Source organism: Limanda limanda, chromosome 5 (assembly GCF_963576545.1).
Source record: "Limanda limanda chromosome 5, fLimLim1.1, whole genome shotgun sequence".
NCBI classification, from domain to species: domain Eukaryota; kingdom Metazoa; phylum Chordata; class Actinopteri; order Pleuronectiformes; family Pleuronectidae; genus Limanda; species Limanda limanda.
In genome coordinates this window covers 2,547,564-2,562,289 of record NC_083640.1, presented here as the reverse complement: position 1 = coordinate 2,562,289, position 14,726 = coordinate 2,547,564, and the positions used below count along the sequence as shown (strand labels likewise).

General features: G+C 43.9%; 1 long non-coding RNA gene and 1 pseudogene across 1 annotated transcript; both read left to right on the top strand.

Moving 5' to 3' along the window:
- Window positions 1-14,726, top strand: part of LOC133001259 (NACHT, LRR and PYD domains-containing protein 12-like) — a 52,672-nt pseudogene that overhangs the window by 14,972 nt on the left and 22,974 nt on the right.
- Window positions 6,926-8,700, top strand: LOC133001270 (uncharacterized). The gene is made up of 2 exons (XR_009678230.1): window positions 6,926-6,984; window positions 7,902-8,700. It is a non-coding gene; the product is annotated as an uncharacterized LOC133001270 (long non-coding RNA).

The following is a 14,726-nucleotide window of genomic DNA, read 5'->3' as shown; positions in this document are numbered from 1 at the left end:
GCTGCACGTCTTTTAACTGGCACCAAGAGGCGTGAGCACATCACCCCCATTCTGGCCTCCTTGCACTGGCTCCCCATTCATTTTAGGATACAGTTTAAAGTTTTATTATTTGTTTTTAAGGCACTCAATGGGCTGGCCCCAGCCTACATCACTGACCTTGTACAGCCCCAGTCAGTCCAAAGGTCCCTCAGATCCTCTAGCAAAGGTTTTCTGCACGTGCCACGCTCACGGCTCAAGCAGAAAGGTGATAGGGCCTTTGCTGTCGCCGCTCCACGTCTGTGGAACCTGCTCCCTCAGGACATTAGATCCGCCCCCTCCATTTCTGCCTTCAAGTCTAGGCTAAAAACCCACTTTTACTCCCTGGCCTTCCTTTCCCCCTAACTGTTATTGAATGTTATTGCACTTTGTATTGGATATTAGGACTTATGGTCAATTTGTATTGTTATATTGTATTATTTGCCTTTTATTGTCATTGTATAGCACCGTATTGTTATATTGTATTATTTGCCTTTTATTGTCATTGTACAGCACTTTGGTCAGTTTATGCTGTATTTAAATGTGCTCTATAAATAAAACTTACTTACTTACTTACTTACACTGATGAGATCTAGACCTCATACTTATTACAGTGGGTGGATTAAAGGCCTGAGTGGAGACGCACACATGAAATGGACCTTGCTTGAAAATACCTTGTTTGTGCATCTTATCAGTTCTGCCATGTAACTAATAATTATTATTCACGACAATGTATAAATGTGACATGACTCGAGTTCTGCAGATTGAGTCACACATTCAGCTCTAACACCAAATATAACAACCTTCAAATCACAGGAGGAAACATGGGATAGGATTAGCTTCATGTGTATTCATTTAGTTTTCAGGAGTGAACCGGTTCAACAGGGAGGAGGAGCCTGACAACAGGGAGCGGTTGGACTTCACCTGGATGAGCAGAAGTAAGGAAAGTGAGCAGGTGAGTGTGAACACAACAAACACACACACACACACACACACACACACACACACAAACACACACACACACACACACAGAGTCACGTGATTTCCAGTGACTGCAGAGAGGAGGAGGAGCCTCCAGTGAAAGCGTTCAGACTCGTTCTAACTACAAGGAGCAGACGGAGGAGACGTGAAGTCTGAGGCTGGTGAGTGTTCAGCTACATTTATATTGTTCATTCATATTATTTCACTGTTACAGACTCTGAGTCAGTTTTCTACTCGTGGACTTTAGAGAGAAGACGATTCAGGATGAACTTCTGTCAGTCAATCAACAGTTTGACTCAACGCTGTGATTGGCTGAGTCCAACACATTAAACCTACAACTGTCTCAGGTTACCGTGACAACAGGGAAACAGTGTAGGAGGGTTGACTCTGTAATATTTGAAGAAACATTGGGTTTACTACCTGGCTTCATTGTGTGTGTTTGAGCTCACAGTGTTTTTCACTGGATCCCAGAGACAGCTGTGAACAGCAGGTCTGGAACAAAGAGCCTTCAAATTACTAATTTACAGAGTTAAATACAGAGTATTTTTGGGTGTGTTTCTTGAACAGACTGGTTTGTCCTGATTCCAATGAGCTCAGTGTTTTTCCTCTCAGACAGAAGATGAGTGTTTATGAGGAGGAAGAGGAGGACAGAGCAGGGTCTCCAGGGTTCAACTGTGTGTCTTTGAAGAGTGACTTGTCCAGAAGAGATTCTCCAAACTTCAGTAGTGAACCTGGACCCTCACACACAAAGTAAGATACCTCCTACAAACATGTGAACCTCCACGCTGACTCCTCAGAGAATGAACCAGTGAATGATGTGTTCTGAATAAAAACATGTTTGTGTTTGCAGAGGTCAGGACCACAGACTGAGAGCAGAGTCTCCAGGGTCCAGCTGTATGTCTCTGAAGAGTGACTGTTCCATGGGACATCCTCTAAACTTCAGTAATGAACCTGGACCCTCAAACACAGAGTAAGAGACTTTTTCTATTGCTCTGAAGAGTATCTAGTTTCCTCTAGTGTGGCCCCTGCATTAGGACACAGCTTCATTGAAGTTGGTGACTTATCTCTCAGAATCACTCAGAGCTCAGACCTCCACCAAGAACCAACACGCTCCTTATGAAACCACTTTGAAATCCACTAGAGACTCATTTTGATTTGGATCTGCACCAAATTCTACACACTGGTAAAAATCAGTCCTCTGAAAAGGTCTGTGAAAGAGGAACACCCCAATCTGGTTCCACCAAGTTTACTGGTAATCTGGTGTTTTTTATAATCCCACTAACAAACCAATCAACACACAAACATACTGGGTGAAAACAAAACCTCCTTGACAGAAATAATGACAACCTGTGACTGTGACATGTGAGTTATCAGGAAATGTCTTCACAGGGAGAGGAAGAGGAGTCATGTTTCTGAGGAGGAGCAGTCGTCCTGCTGTGCTTCGTGTCAGGACGTCCTGAAGGATCCAGTCTCCACCAGCTGTGGACACTGGTTCTGCAGACAGTGCATCACCTCATACTGGGACCAGTCTGGCTCTTCAGGAGAATCCTCCTGTCCCCAGTGTGGAAAACGATCCAGAACAGGAGCTGGAGCTCAGACAGCCGGTCAGAGCAGCACTGTACAAGTGTCTTCTGATGTCTTCACTTCTGACAACAGCACATGTGGTTTTATTTTGTTCCTTCATACAGCATCAACATTTAACATCGTTATAAAAGCACAAAGTTAAAAATCGTTTATTTTCTGTAGTTTTTCTGTATCTGATGAAAACAATCAGCAGATTCTCAGATTCTCTGTCTCTGACATTGTTTCTTGTCTTTCAGCAGATCGTGGTCTGCAGGAGGTTTTAGATGAACATCAGCTCAGCCTGAGGAGGAGATGTGAACATGTGACTGAAGGAAGTGATGAAACAGGAAGTAGAACCCTCCTCAACAGGATCTACACTGAGCTCTACATCACAGAGGGACAGAGTGAAGAGGTTAATACTCAACATGAGGTGAGGCAGCTTGAGACGGCTTCCAAGAGGAAGATCCTCCACGACACTCCCATCAGGTGCCACGACATCTTTAAAGCCTCCACTGACCAGCAGAGACGCATCAGAGTCGTCCTGACCAACGGCGTCGCTGGTGTTGGAAAAACCTTCTCGGTGCAGAAGTTCACTCTGGACTGGGCAAAGGGTTTAGAGAACCAGGATGTGGGTCTGCTGACTGTGCTTTCGTTCAGGGAGCTGAACCTGGTGAAGGACCAGCAGCACAGTCTCCTCACGCTGCTCCGTGTTTTCCATCCAGCGTTACAGAAGCTCACGGCAGAGACGCTCGCTGTCTGTAAACCTTTGATCATCTTTGACGGCCTGGATGAAAGCAGACTTTCTCTGGACTTCGACCACAGGGAGCTTGTGTCTGAGGTCACACAGAGGTCATCAGTCAACGTGCTGCTGACAAACCTCATCCGGGGGAATCTGCTTCCCTCGGCTCTCGTCTGGATAACCTCCAGACCTGCGGCGGCCAATCAGATCCCTCCTGCATGTGTCGACAGGGTCACAGAAGTACGAGGCTTCACTGACGCCCAGAAGGAGGGGTACTTCAGAAGGAGATTCAGTGATGAAGAGCTGTGCAGCAGAATCATCTCACACATCAAGATGTCCAGGAGCCTCCACATCATGTGTCAAATCCCAGTCTTCTGCTGGATCAGTGCTACAGTTCTGGAGCACATGTTGACCACAGACCAGAGAGGAGAGCTGCCCAAGACCCTGACTGACCTGTACTCACACTTCCTGCTGGTTCAGACAAAGAGGAAGAACAACAAGTACGATGAGGGACATGAGACGACTCCACAGCAGCTGACGGAGGCTGACAGGGACGTTCTCCTGAAGCTGGGGAGGCTGGCGCTTAAACATCTGGAGGAAGGAAACATCATGTTCTACCAAGAAGACCTGGAGCGGTGTGGTCTTAATGTCACAGAGGCCTCGGTGTACTCAGGAGTTTGTACTGAGATCTTCAGAAGAGAGTGTGTGATCTTCCAGAAATCAGTTTACTGCTTTGTTCATCTGAGCGTTCAGGAGTTCCTGGCTGCAGTCTACATGTTCCACTGTTACACCGAGAGGAACACAGAAGAACTCAACAACTTCTTGGGAACAGATGGAGACCCAGACAGTACCTTCTCCCTGGATGACCTCCTGGAGAGAACCATGAATAAATCCCTCACCAGTACAAATGGTCATCTGGACCTGTTTGTTCGCTTCCTTCACGGCCTCAGTCTGGAGTCCAACCAGAGAGTCTTAGGAGGCCTGCTGGGTCGGACAGAGAACAATCCAGAGATCATCCAGAGAATCATAAACAACCTGAAGAAGATGAAGAGTGATGACATTTCTCCTGACAGAAGCATCAACATCTTCCACTGTCTGACTGAGATGAACGACCACTCAGTTCATCAGAAGATGAAACAGTTCCTGACGACAGAGAACAAATCAAAGGAGAAACTCTCTGAGATCCACTGCTCAGCTCTGGCCTACATGCTGCAGATGTCAGAGGAGGTTCTGGATGAGTTGGATCTGAAGAAGTTCAACACATCAAATCAGGGTCGACAGAGACTGATCCCAGCTGTGAGGAACTGCAGGAAGTTTGTGTGAGTCCAGACATGATCAATAACATGTTCAATCAGTGGAGATGAGTCGTTCTTCAAATACACTCTGTGTGTGTGTGTGTGTGTGTGTGTGTGTGTGTGTGTGTGTGTGTGTGTGTGTGTGTGTGTGTGTGTGTGTGTGTGTGTGTGTGTGTGTGTGTGTGTGTGTGTAATAAAGTTATTATTATTATGAACATATACATTCCCATTGTTCTCATGTAAATATGAGAACAACTAGATCAGATGTGGAGAGTGAAATCCAATGTGATCACTGTGATGGAGTTTGAGGATTCAGACCATGTGGGGTCCAAGGGAGATTATTGTATATATATATATATATATATATATATATATATATATATATATATATATATATATATATATATATATATATATATATATATATATATATATATATATATATATATATATATACATGATCAAACAGCTAGTACAGTGTGAGGAGACGATCACTGAATCAGTGTTTTGGATGAGAATCACTGGCGGTTCCTTGAAACTGAAGAAGCAGGAAATATAGTTTATTCTTCTTTCTGGTCAAACTAGAGTTCCCACCCTGCGTTTGTCCTCCACCACCAACCAGTGCAGTGTCCGTCCCTCCAGGTTCCTGACATGTTGCATTCACAACAATATGTTGACCACTGAAATCTAATCAGTTTAAAATTGGGTCTAAATGTGAGGAAATCCCCTAAAGACAGACTTGAGATATCATGTTCAAGAGGACATGAACATGTTCTGTGACCTTGACCTTTGACCTCTGATTGGATCTAATGAGTTCCTCTATTAGTCTGAATGAATGCTTAGACCAAATTTGAAAGGAGTCTCTTTACGAGTTTTTAACAAAGAGGATTTTGTATGAATGTTGTGTTTTCTGATTTAATTCTCACAGATTTGATATTTTCTTTAATTACAGACTCTGTGGTTGTGAACTCTCAGAGACTCACTGTGAAGTCGTGGCTTCAGCTCTGAAGTCAGACCCCTCACATCTGAGAGAACTGAATCTGAGTATCAACAAGCTGCAGGATTCAGGAGTGAAGCTGCTGTGTTCTGGACTGGAGAGTCCAAACTGTCGCCTGGAGACTCTATGGTCCTTAAATCCTTCTTCACTTTTCAGACTTTCTTTCTTATTGGGTCATTATTTATTTGAATTGTCTCAGTTCTGCTCTGCTCACTGTCCCTCAGTCATCTGTCCCTCACCCAGCCTGTCAGTCACGTCCACCTCATCAACTCCATTCACCTGCACTCACCTGCTCCTGATCACTAAAAAAGTGTCAGTAAATAACATGTGGACTGAGGCCCAGCACTCGTCCTCCTCAGGTTTTCAAAATAAGACACATTCTTATTGAAACACGTTGGACAGTTGATAAGTATAGAAACAAACAGGAAGTAACATCAGGAGCCCTCCCTACTTTAAACAGTGTTTAATTACACAAACCTGCTCATTGACCAAACACACAGAGAAGAAGCTGATGAATGAAACAATGGTCCAACATGTCTGATGTGATATTTATCTTCAGGTCACAGACTGGACTGAGGTCAGCAGCATGTTGAGAGTCTGTGTTGACATGATGACGATCCACAACAACAGGAGGACACATTCTAATATTCGTATTTCTTTATTCAGGTTGTGGGACTGCAGACTGTCAAAGATCAGCTGTTCTTCTCTGGCTTCAGCTCTGAGGTCAAACCCCTCTCATCTGAGAGAACTGGATCTGAGTCAGAACGACCTGCAGGACTCAGGAGTGAAGGAGCTGTGTGGTTTCCTACAGAGTCCAACCTGTCGACTGGAGACTCTGAGGTCAGTTCACTGACTGACTTTTGTAGATCTCATATCTATAAACAGCATTTATACACAATTTATCTAATTTAATTCTAACTGAACATAATTCCTCTTCATACATATCTTGAATTCCATTCATTAATTAATCTGTGACATTTTAAATATTCAGCTACTTTTTGAAACACTGAGTTTAGTTCTGGATTTCCTAAACTTATCTGCAGGACAGAGACCGGGTCCAAATAATCTATTGGTACTGAATCAGGACTCGTTTTTAGTCCAACATGTCTGATTTCATATTTATCTTCCACGTTATGAGTCTGTGCTGAAATGAATATGTGTCTGTTATTTTCACACATGAACTCAGTTTAATTTACAGTTAAGTTTTATTCTTTATCCAGGTTGAAAGACTGCAGACTGACAGAGATCAGCTGTTCTTCTCTGGCTTCAGCTCTGAGGTCAAACCCCTCTCATCTGAGAGAACTGGATCTGAGTGACAACGACCTGCAGGAATCTGGAGTGAAGGAGCTGCTTGATCTACAGCAGAGTCCAACCTGTCGACTGGAGACTCTGAGGTCAGTAGATGGGTGGAGTCAGTCCCCGCTGCTTTCATCAGTATTTTACTAAACACAGTCAGTATCACAGATCCAGGGTCTGTGTCCTCAGGGACAGTGAGACAGTGTGTGTCCTCAGAGAAAGTGAGTCAGTGTGTGTCCTCAGAGTCAGTGTGTGTCCTCAGAGACAGTGAGACAGTGTGTGTCCTCAGAGAGAGTGAGTAAGTGTGTGTCCTCAGAGACAGTTAGTCAGTGTGCGTCCTCAGAGACAGTGAGACAGTGTGTGTCTTCATGTCTTCCACTCTTCTTGTTATTAAACAACAGATTCAGATCTCGTGGCCTTGAGATATTTATCTCGTTCACACGTTATTTGTCGTGGTCACGTAATATATTTTTACCAGATGCCACCAGGGGGCGCTGTAACTTACACAAGCTGGACCACAGCTGACAGCCTCACACGAGGGACAGAGACGTCTTCATCTGATCTGAGACAGTTTGTTCTCTCACTTCATCAGTGAAGAACTGATCAGGTGGATCTTTGTCACAGCTCTGAGATCAGTGGGACTGAAGCCTCTCCTCATCACCATGGTAACCAGGAGCTCTTTACACAGAGCAGAACCTCTGCTGAGGTCCATCTGTCTCATCTGGTCCCAGTTTGTCAGAAGCAGATGTTCATCAACACACAGTGAAACATGTCTTCACCTGTAACAGCAGTAAATCCACCTCTCAGGTGTCCACTCTGCACTTTGACTTGCAGAGGACACACACTGAGCTCTTAGCGTGTTCATTCCAACACGTGAACATGAAGCAGAGAGGAAGCTGCTCCACCTCTGAACAGGACTGAAGTCCCTGCTGCTCTTTCTACTGGATGAGCTGCATCACTGACTCACAGCTGATAGGTGAGTCTCTGGAAAACTGATGTCTTCTTCTCTCAACAGCTGGTGGGGGTCTTCGTTGGACTGAGTGTGAAGAGGACATTGTGTGTGGACGGAGGCTGAGCTGTGTCCTGAGGATCCAGAGGCTGAAGCAGCAGCAGCTTGTGTGTAGTCTCCAATCTACACAACCCCTAATCTGCATGTGTTTGTGAGATGAAGCCGGAGCACCTGGAGAAAACACGTGGAGAACATGCAGACTCCACACAGGAAGACCCATCTGAAACGGATTCAAACCAGCAACCTTCCTGCCCAGATTGTGTTTATTCACATGAAGAATGTGTTTATTGAAATGACACAACACAAGCAGAATATATAAACCCTCTATAAAGACTCACATTCAGTTTGTCTTTATTATTTTCCACCTTTGTCCCTCAGTCTGTCTCCATGTGTGTAGAACCACATTCTGTGTAGATGTTTGTTTATGATCTTAAAGTTCCTGGATTCACGTCATAAATTGATTTAGTTCAACACAAAGTTAAACACATTGAAATCACTTTGAGTTTAAAATCAGACTTTTGTCTTTGACACAAAAGATCAAAACTCTGGACTTAAAAATGGGACGTTTTCATTTCTGCATCAGGTGCAGAGAGGTGGTGGCTTTTCTACTTTTGACCCACAGGTGGCGCTGCAGTATAACAGCAGCACATCCCAGTCAAAGCCGTTATATTCAGTCTATGAGTCAAACACATGGATCATTTCCTCTTGACAAACCAGATGTAACGAGAAGAAAAACATCTCAGAGAGAAAAGTTCTGTTTCTACTTGTCTCTGCTTTAATGCTCAATAAACATCCTTCCACCGACTTCACTGGAATCTTGACTCAGCGTTTCTTTCCTCTTCAAACAAACTGGTGGAAACATCTCGTCCTTGGTGCAGGTAAAAGAACAAAATCACCAGTTTGACAGAATGGAAACAAGCAGAAGAAAAGTGAATGAGACATTTACAGTATGAAGAAGAGTCGATGAAGAGCAGAGCATCTTTAAGTCTCTGAGGAAACTGTTTAATAAACATTTTACCATATTTAATAGAAAACTGACCCAAGGACGTTTTAAACAAACGTAGATTAAGATTCTTTGTTGTACGTTCTCGACCACTACCTCAGAACAACCACCAGGGGGAGACTGTAGCAGGCCTCTGGCAACAGCTGCATTCTGGGAAATAATTGATGCTGGGAGGTTCACAGCAGAGACAAGTGACACAAAGTGTCTGAGAGATGATGTCCTGAAGACAGTGGACATTTTGGGTTGAAAAGTTTGTGTTATTTTGTGGAGACACTTGTCTCAACATGATGATTTCACTTCATGTTCAAGCCCGTCTCAGTTCTTTGAGACTTCAGGATCAGAAATGTTTGACAGAGTCAGTTCCTGACAGGCTCCAGTTCTCACTGTGTGGAGAGGTCATCATGTGACTTTGTGATGATCCTCAACACACTTGTGTCAGTGTAACATGTGACTGTGACGCCACGTGATAATAACATACTGCTCTGATATCCCTACATTAACAACTGCCCCCCCCCCCCCCAAACAGTGCACTTCCCTATCCTCCTCCACCAGGACTGAAACGAGCCTGAGGGCAGATCGGTGGCTTCATATCAGTGAGCGGCTGTATCATGCAGAATGAGACGTGACGTCATGATATTCACGTGTGTGTGAGTGAACATGACTTGTTGACAGTGTCAGTCAAAGAGGGGGGGGATTTAATATGTCGTTTTATTGATTCTACAAGTGTCTCTGATCTCTTTTTATTTAGGATAGTACAACTTTATATTTGTTATACATGTCATTGATTAAAGAGACTGAATGGGTTCTCTCCGTTCACACATCACATCCTTCCACCTCCTTGGTGCAGGAGCGAGAATGACTCAGCAGAGCTCGTACCTCCGAGGCCCTTTGTTCCCATCAAGCCACATGACTCACACTCAGAGAGATCAGTTCTATCAACATGTCTGAGTTTCTTCATCAAGATCCTCGTCTTATTCTCTGAATGTCAGTGGAAATTAAAACACATCTATAAAAGGATTCCTGGACTTTCCCTTTAGTTCAGATCTGTGCCAACGTTTAATGGGTTCTTTCTTGTCCCATCCGTTACCTCTTCTTCTTCACACCTCCCTCTCTCTCTCTCTCTCTCTCTCTCTCTCTCTCTCTCTCTCTCTCTCTCTCTCTCTCTCTCTCTCTCGACCCAGTTTACTGCCTCAGGTAAGCTTGTAGTTGTTCTACATGTATTTATGTATTGCTGATATACACTGATGAGATCTAGACCTCATACTTATTACAGTGGGTGGATTAAAGGCCTGAGTGGAGACGCACACATGAAATGGACCTTGCTTGAAAATACCTGGTTTGTGCATCTTATCAGTTCTGCCATGTAACTAATAATTATTATTGACGACGATGTATATTCAAGAACTCTATTTTCTATGGTTTTCTTCCTTCATGTGTTAGAGTTTAGTATTTTGTGTTTATACACAAACGTGTGTTTTTCTTTGAGGCAAATAAAAACTGTTTTTTTAACGTCACGATTCTCCAATAAGCTTTGAGATCAACTTGTTTTATACTGTATGTGAATAAAACACTAAATGACAACTTACATGTCAAATAAATCCAATGAAAAGATGATCAAGGCTTTGGTCAAGTTTTCTGTGAAATAGATTTTACACTCACACATCAGTTTTATTTTTTGTTTTCATAGAAAGTAGTTTCTATGTTGGAATTTCAGTTAATCCAGTTTAGACTTGATGGGAAAACCATGTTGTCTGCAGCCAGGTACTCTGGCTCTTTGCTGACATCTTGTGGTCAAACACTGTTACTGTTGGGATGCAAATCTCAGCAGTTAATGAAATACACAACGGTCAAACAATGCATCACAATGCAACTGTATTTCTCTAGATCCATAAACCAACCCTGTGACTGGACTGTATAAATGTGACATGACGTGACAGAGTTCTGCAGATGGAGTCACACATTCAGCTCCAACACCAAATATAACATCCTTCAAATCACAGGAGGAAACATGGGTTTGAGCTCAGGCTTCATTTGATGCAGTTGGGTCGTTTGGGAGTTTTCCACATTTTAAAAAACTATTGACGGATCAGACCGATTGCAAGGAAACACGTCTTCATCGTGTTCACATGATGAAGACGTGTTTGACTCCAGAGTTTCTGAGGCTCATTTAAACATCATGATGAATCACATTGTACGGCTCAGTCCCAGGAGACGCTCCCAGTCAGGACTCAGTGTTAAAGTAAAGATCTGGATTCATGATCCCACACCGTCCATTATTAACTCAAGACATGATCTTAAGTTTGTTATCTACATCATAACATCACAATAAAACATGAACTGTGTATGAACTGGACTTTGAACTGGGTGGTTTCAAGAGTGAACTGGTTCAACAGGGAGCAGGAGCATGAGAACAGGGAGCGGTCAGACTCCATTTTCACCTGGATGAGCAGAAGGAAGGAAAGTGAGCAGGTGAGTGTGAACACAACTTTCTGAAAGTTTTACTGTCTCACTCTCACACCTGCTGCTAACATCCGTCTGCTGATCACATGACTCTAAGTTTGTCAGTTCACACTTGGTGACAGACGTCATGTGATCGGATCCCAGAGACAGATGTGAACAGCAGGTCTGGATCAAAGAGCCTTCAAAGGACAAATTAACAGAGTTAACTCACAGGTGTTTTCACAATCATACGTTACAGCAGTGGTCACCAACCAGTGGAGAGTCTTCACTGTGGATCCCAGTAAAGCTCTGGACTCACTGGCTGAGGTGTGAGGAGCATCGATCTGCAGAGCCAGGTACACACACACACACACACACACACACAAATATAACTTCACACTGGTTTTGTGTGAGTTTTAAAGTGAATATAAAGTTGAAGTGCTTGTGTTTGACCTTCATTTGGGCACAAAGCCATAGAACTGAGTGGAGATACAGAGTGCTGCTTCAAGCTGCTGACTGATGTGCTCTCAGTGTTATTGTCTATAAAGTTCTGTAATTCATTTCCAGCCTTTATGACGTGAACATGATACTAGATGTGGAGTTTCCGTCTCTTAGTGGCCGGGGGTTGAAGGACACATGAACTTTTACAAGCTTGTATTCATTAACTTTAATGTAGTTGATTGGTTTGAGTGTAGATCAGGAAATGCTCAAGTTGCAAAAATACTTATTTATTCAACGTTTGTTTGTGGCTATGCAGGTTTATTGGTGGATGTACAGATGACATAAACAAATATTACACGAAAGGGAACTTTATTATTGCACTTGTACAATAGTACACCTCCACACCCTTATTGGCTGGTACCCAAAAAAATATATCCATATAATTAATTTAATAATGTTCTCTGTGAAATGGTTGAAACTGGCTAAATAAATCTAGTGATTGATTGAAATATCCCAAAGTAATGGAGGCTTCCTGAGGTCACCTGTCAGAGAGAGAGAGAGAGAGAGAGAGAGAGAGAGAGAGAGAGAGAGAGAGAGAGAGAGAGAGAGAGACTATTGTCCTTCACCTGAAGTTTTTACTTTTAGTGTAACTACAGCCTTCCTGAGGTTTCTGATGTGATCACTGTATTTCCTTGTATTCAAGAAGTCCTGTGTCCTCAAATAAATACCAGTACTACAAACTATGAAGCCCTGCATTTATTTCACAATAAAAACATTAAAAAAATAAATTAATTGATTCAGTCGACAGAAACGCTGGAGTGCTTTTATTTGGAAATGGGTCGGTTACAGGAAGTGTTGCAAATATTTGTGTTTGTGACGTTTTCAACAGATAAACATTGAAACCGGTGAGAAAGATCATTTCACTGTGTTCTGCTGTAAACTGAGAGCAGAACCAGAAGGAAATAGACCAGACCTTGAATATCTAGAAGAGCAGCGCGGCCTGAACCACAACTGAGCCGCAGCCGGCCGGGTGCAACATGGACGAGGACACTTCAGAGCAAGTTGGACCCTCACACACAAAGTAAGAGACCTGCTACAAACATGTGAAGCTCCAAACTGAATCCTCAGAGAATGAACCAGTGAATGATGTGTTCTGAATAAAAACATGTTTGTGTTTGCAGAGGTCAGGACCACAGACTGAGAGCAAAGTCTCCAGGGTCCAGCTGTCTGTCTCTGAAGAGTGACTGGTCCAGAAGAGAGCCTCCATTATTCAGTAATGAACCTGGACCCTCACACACAGAGTAAGAGACTGTTTCTACTGTGACCTGCTCTGAAGAGGATCTAGTTTCCTCTAGTGTGGCCCCTGCATTAGGACACAGCTTTATTGAAGTTGGTGACTAATCTCTCAGAATCACTCAAAGAGCTCAGACCTCCACCAAGAACCAACACGCTCCTTATGAAACAGCTTTGAAATCCACTAGAGACTCATTTTGATTTGGATCTGCACCAAATTCCACACACTGGTAAACATCAGTCCTCTGAACATGTCTGTGAAAGACGACCCCCCCCCCCCTCCGATCTGGTTCACAGACCACACCCTTCCACTAATTTTACTGGTATTCTGGTGTTTTTTATAATCCCGCTAACAAACCAACCAACACACAAACACACTGGGTGAAAACAAAACTTCCTTGACAGAAGTAATGACAACCTGTGACTGTGACATTTGAGTTATCAGGAAATGTCTTCACAGGGAGAGGAAGAGGAGTCATGTTTCTGAGGAGGAGCAGTCGTCCTGCTGTGCTTCATGTCAGGACGTCCTGAAGGATCCAGTCTCCACCAGCTGTGGACACTGGTTCTGCAGACAGTGCATCACCTCATACTGGGACCAGTCTAGTTCTTCAGGAGACTCCTCCTGTCCCCAGTGTGGAAAAAGATCCCGAACAGGAGCTGGATCTCAGACAGCAGGTCAGAGCAGCACTGTACATGTGTCTGCTGATGTCTTCACTTCTGACAACAGCACATGTGGTTTTATTTTGTTCCTTAATACAGCATCAACATTTAACATCGTTAGAAAAGCACAAAGTTAAAAATCTTTTATTTTCTGTAGTTTTTCTGTATCTGTTGAAATCAATCATCAGATTCTCTGTCTCTGACATTGTTTCTTGTCTTTCAGCAGATCCTGGTCTGCAGGAGGTTTTAGATGAACATAAACTCAGTCTGAGCACGAGATGTGAACATGTGACTGAAGGAAATGATGCAACAGGAAGTAGAACCCTCCTCAACAGGATCTACACTGAGCTCTACATCACAGAGGGACAGAGTGAAGAGGTTATTACTCAACATGAGGTGAGGCAGCTTGAGACGGCTTCCAAGAAGAAGATCCTCCACGACACTCCCATCAGGTGCCACGACATCTTTAAAGCCTCCACTGACCAGCAGAGCAGCATCAGAGTCGTCCTGACCAACGGCGTCGCTGGCGTTGGAAAAACCTTCTCGGTGCAGAAGTTCACTCTGGACTGGGCAGAGGGTTTAGAGAACCAGGATGTGGGTCTGCTGACTGTGCTTTCGTTCAGGGAGCTGAACCTGGTGAAGGACCAGCAGCACAGTCTCCTCACGCTGCTCCGTGTTTTCCATCCAGCGTTACAGAAGCTCACGCCAGAGACGCTCGCTGTCTGTAAACCTTTGTTCATCTTTGACGGCCTGGATGAAAGCAGACTTTCTCTGGACTTCAACCACAGGGAGCTTGTGTCTGAGGTCACACAGAGGTCATCAGTCAACGTGCTGCTGACAAACCTCATCCGGGGGAATCTGCTTCCCTCGGCTCTCGTCTGGATAACCTCCAGACCTGCGGCGGCCAATCAGATCCCTCCTGCATGTGTTGACAGGGTCACAGAAGTACGAGGCTTCACTGACGCCCAGAAGGAGGAGTACTTCAGAAGGAGATT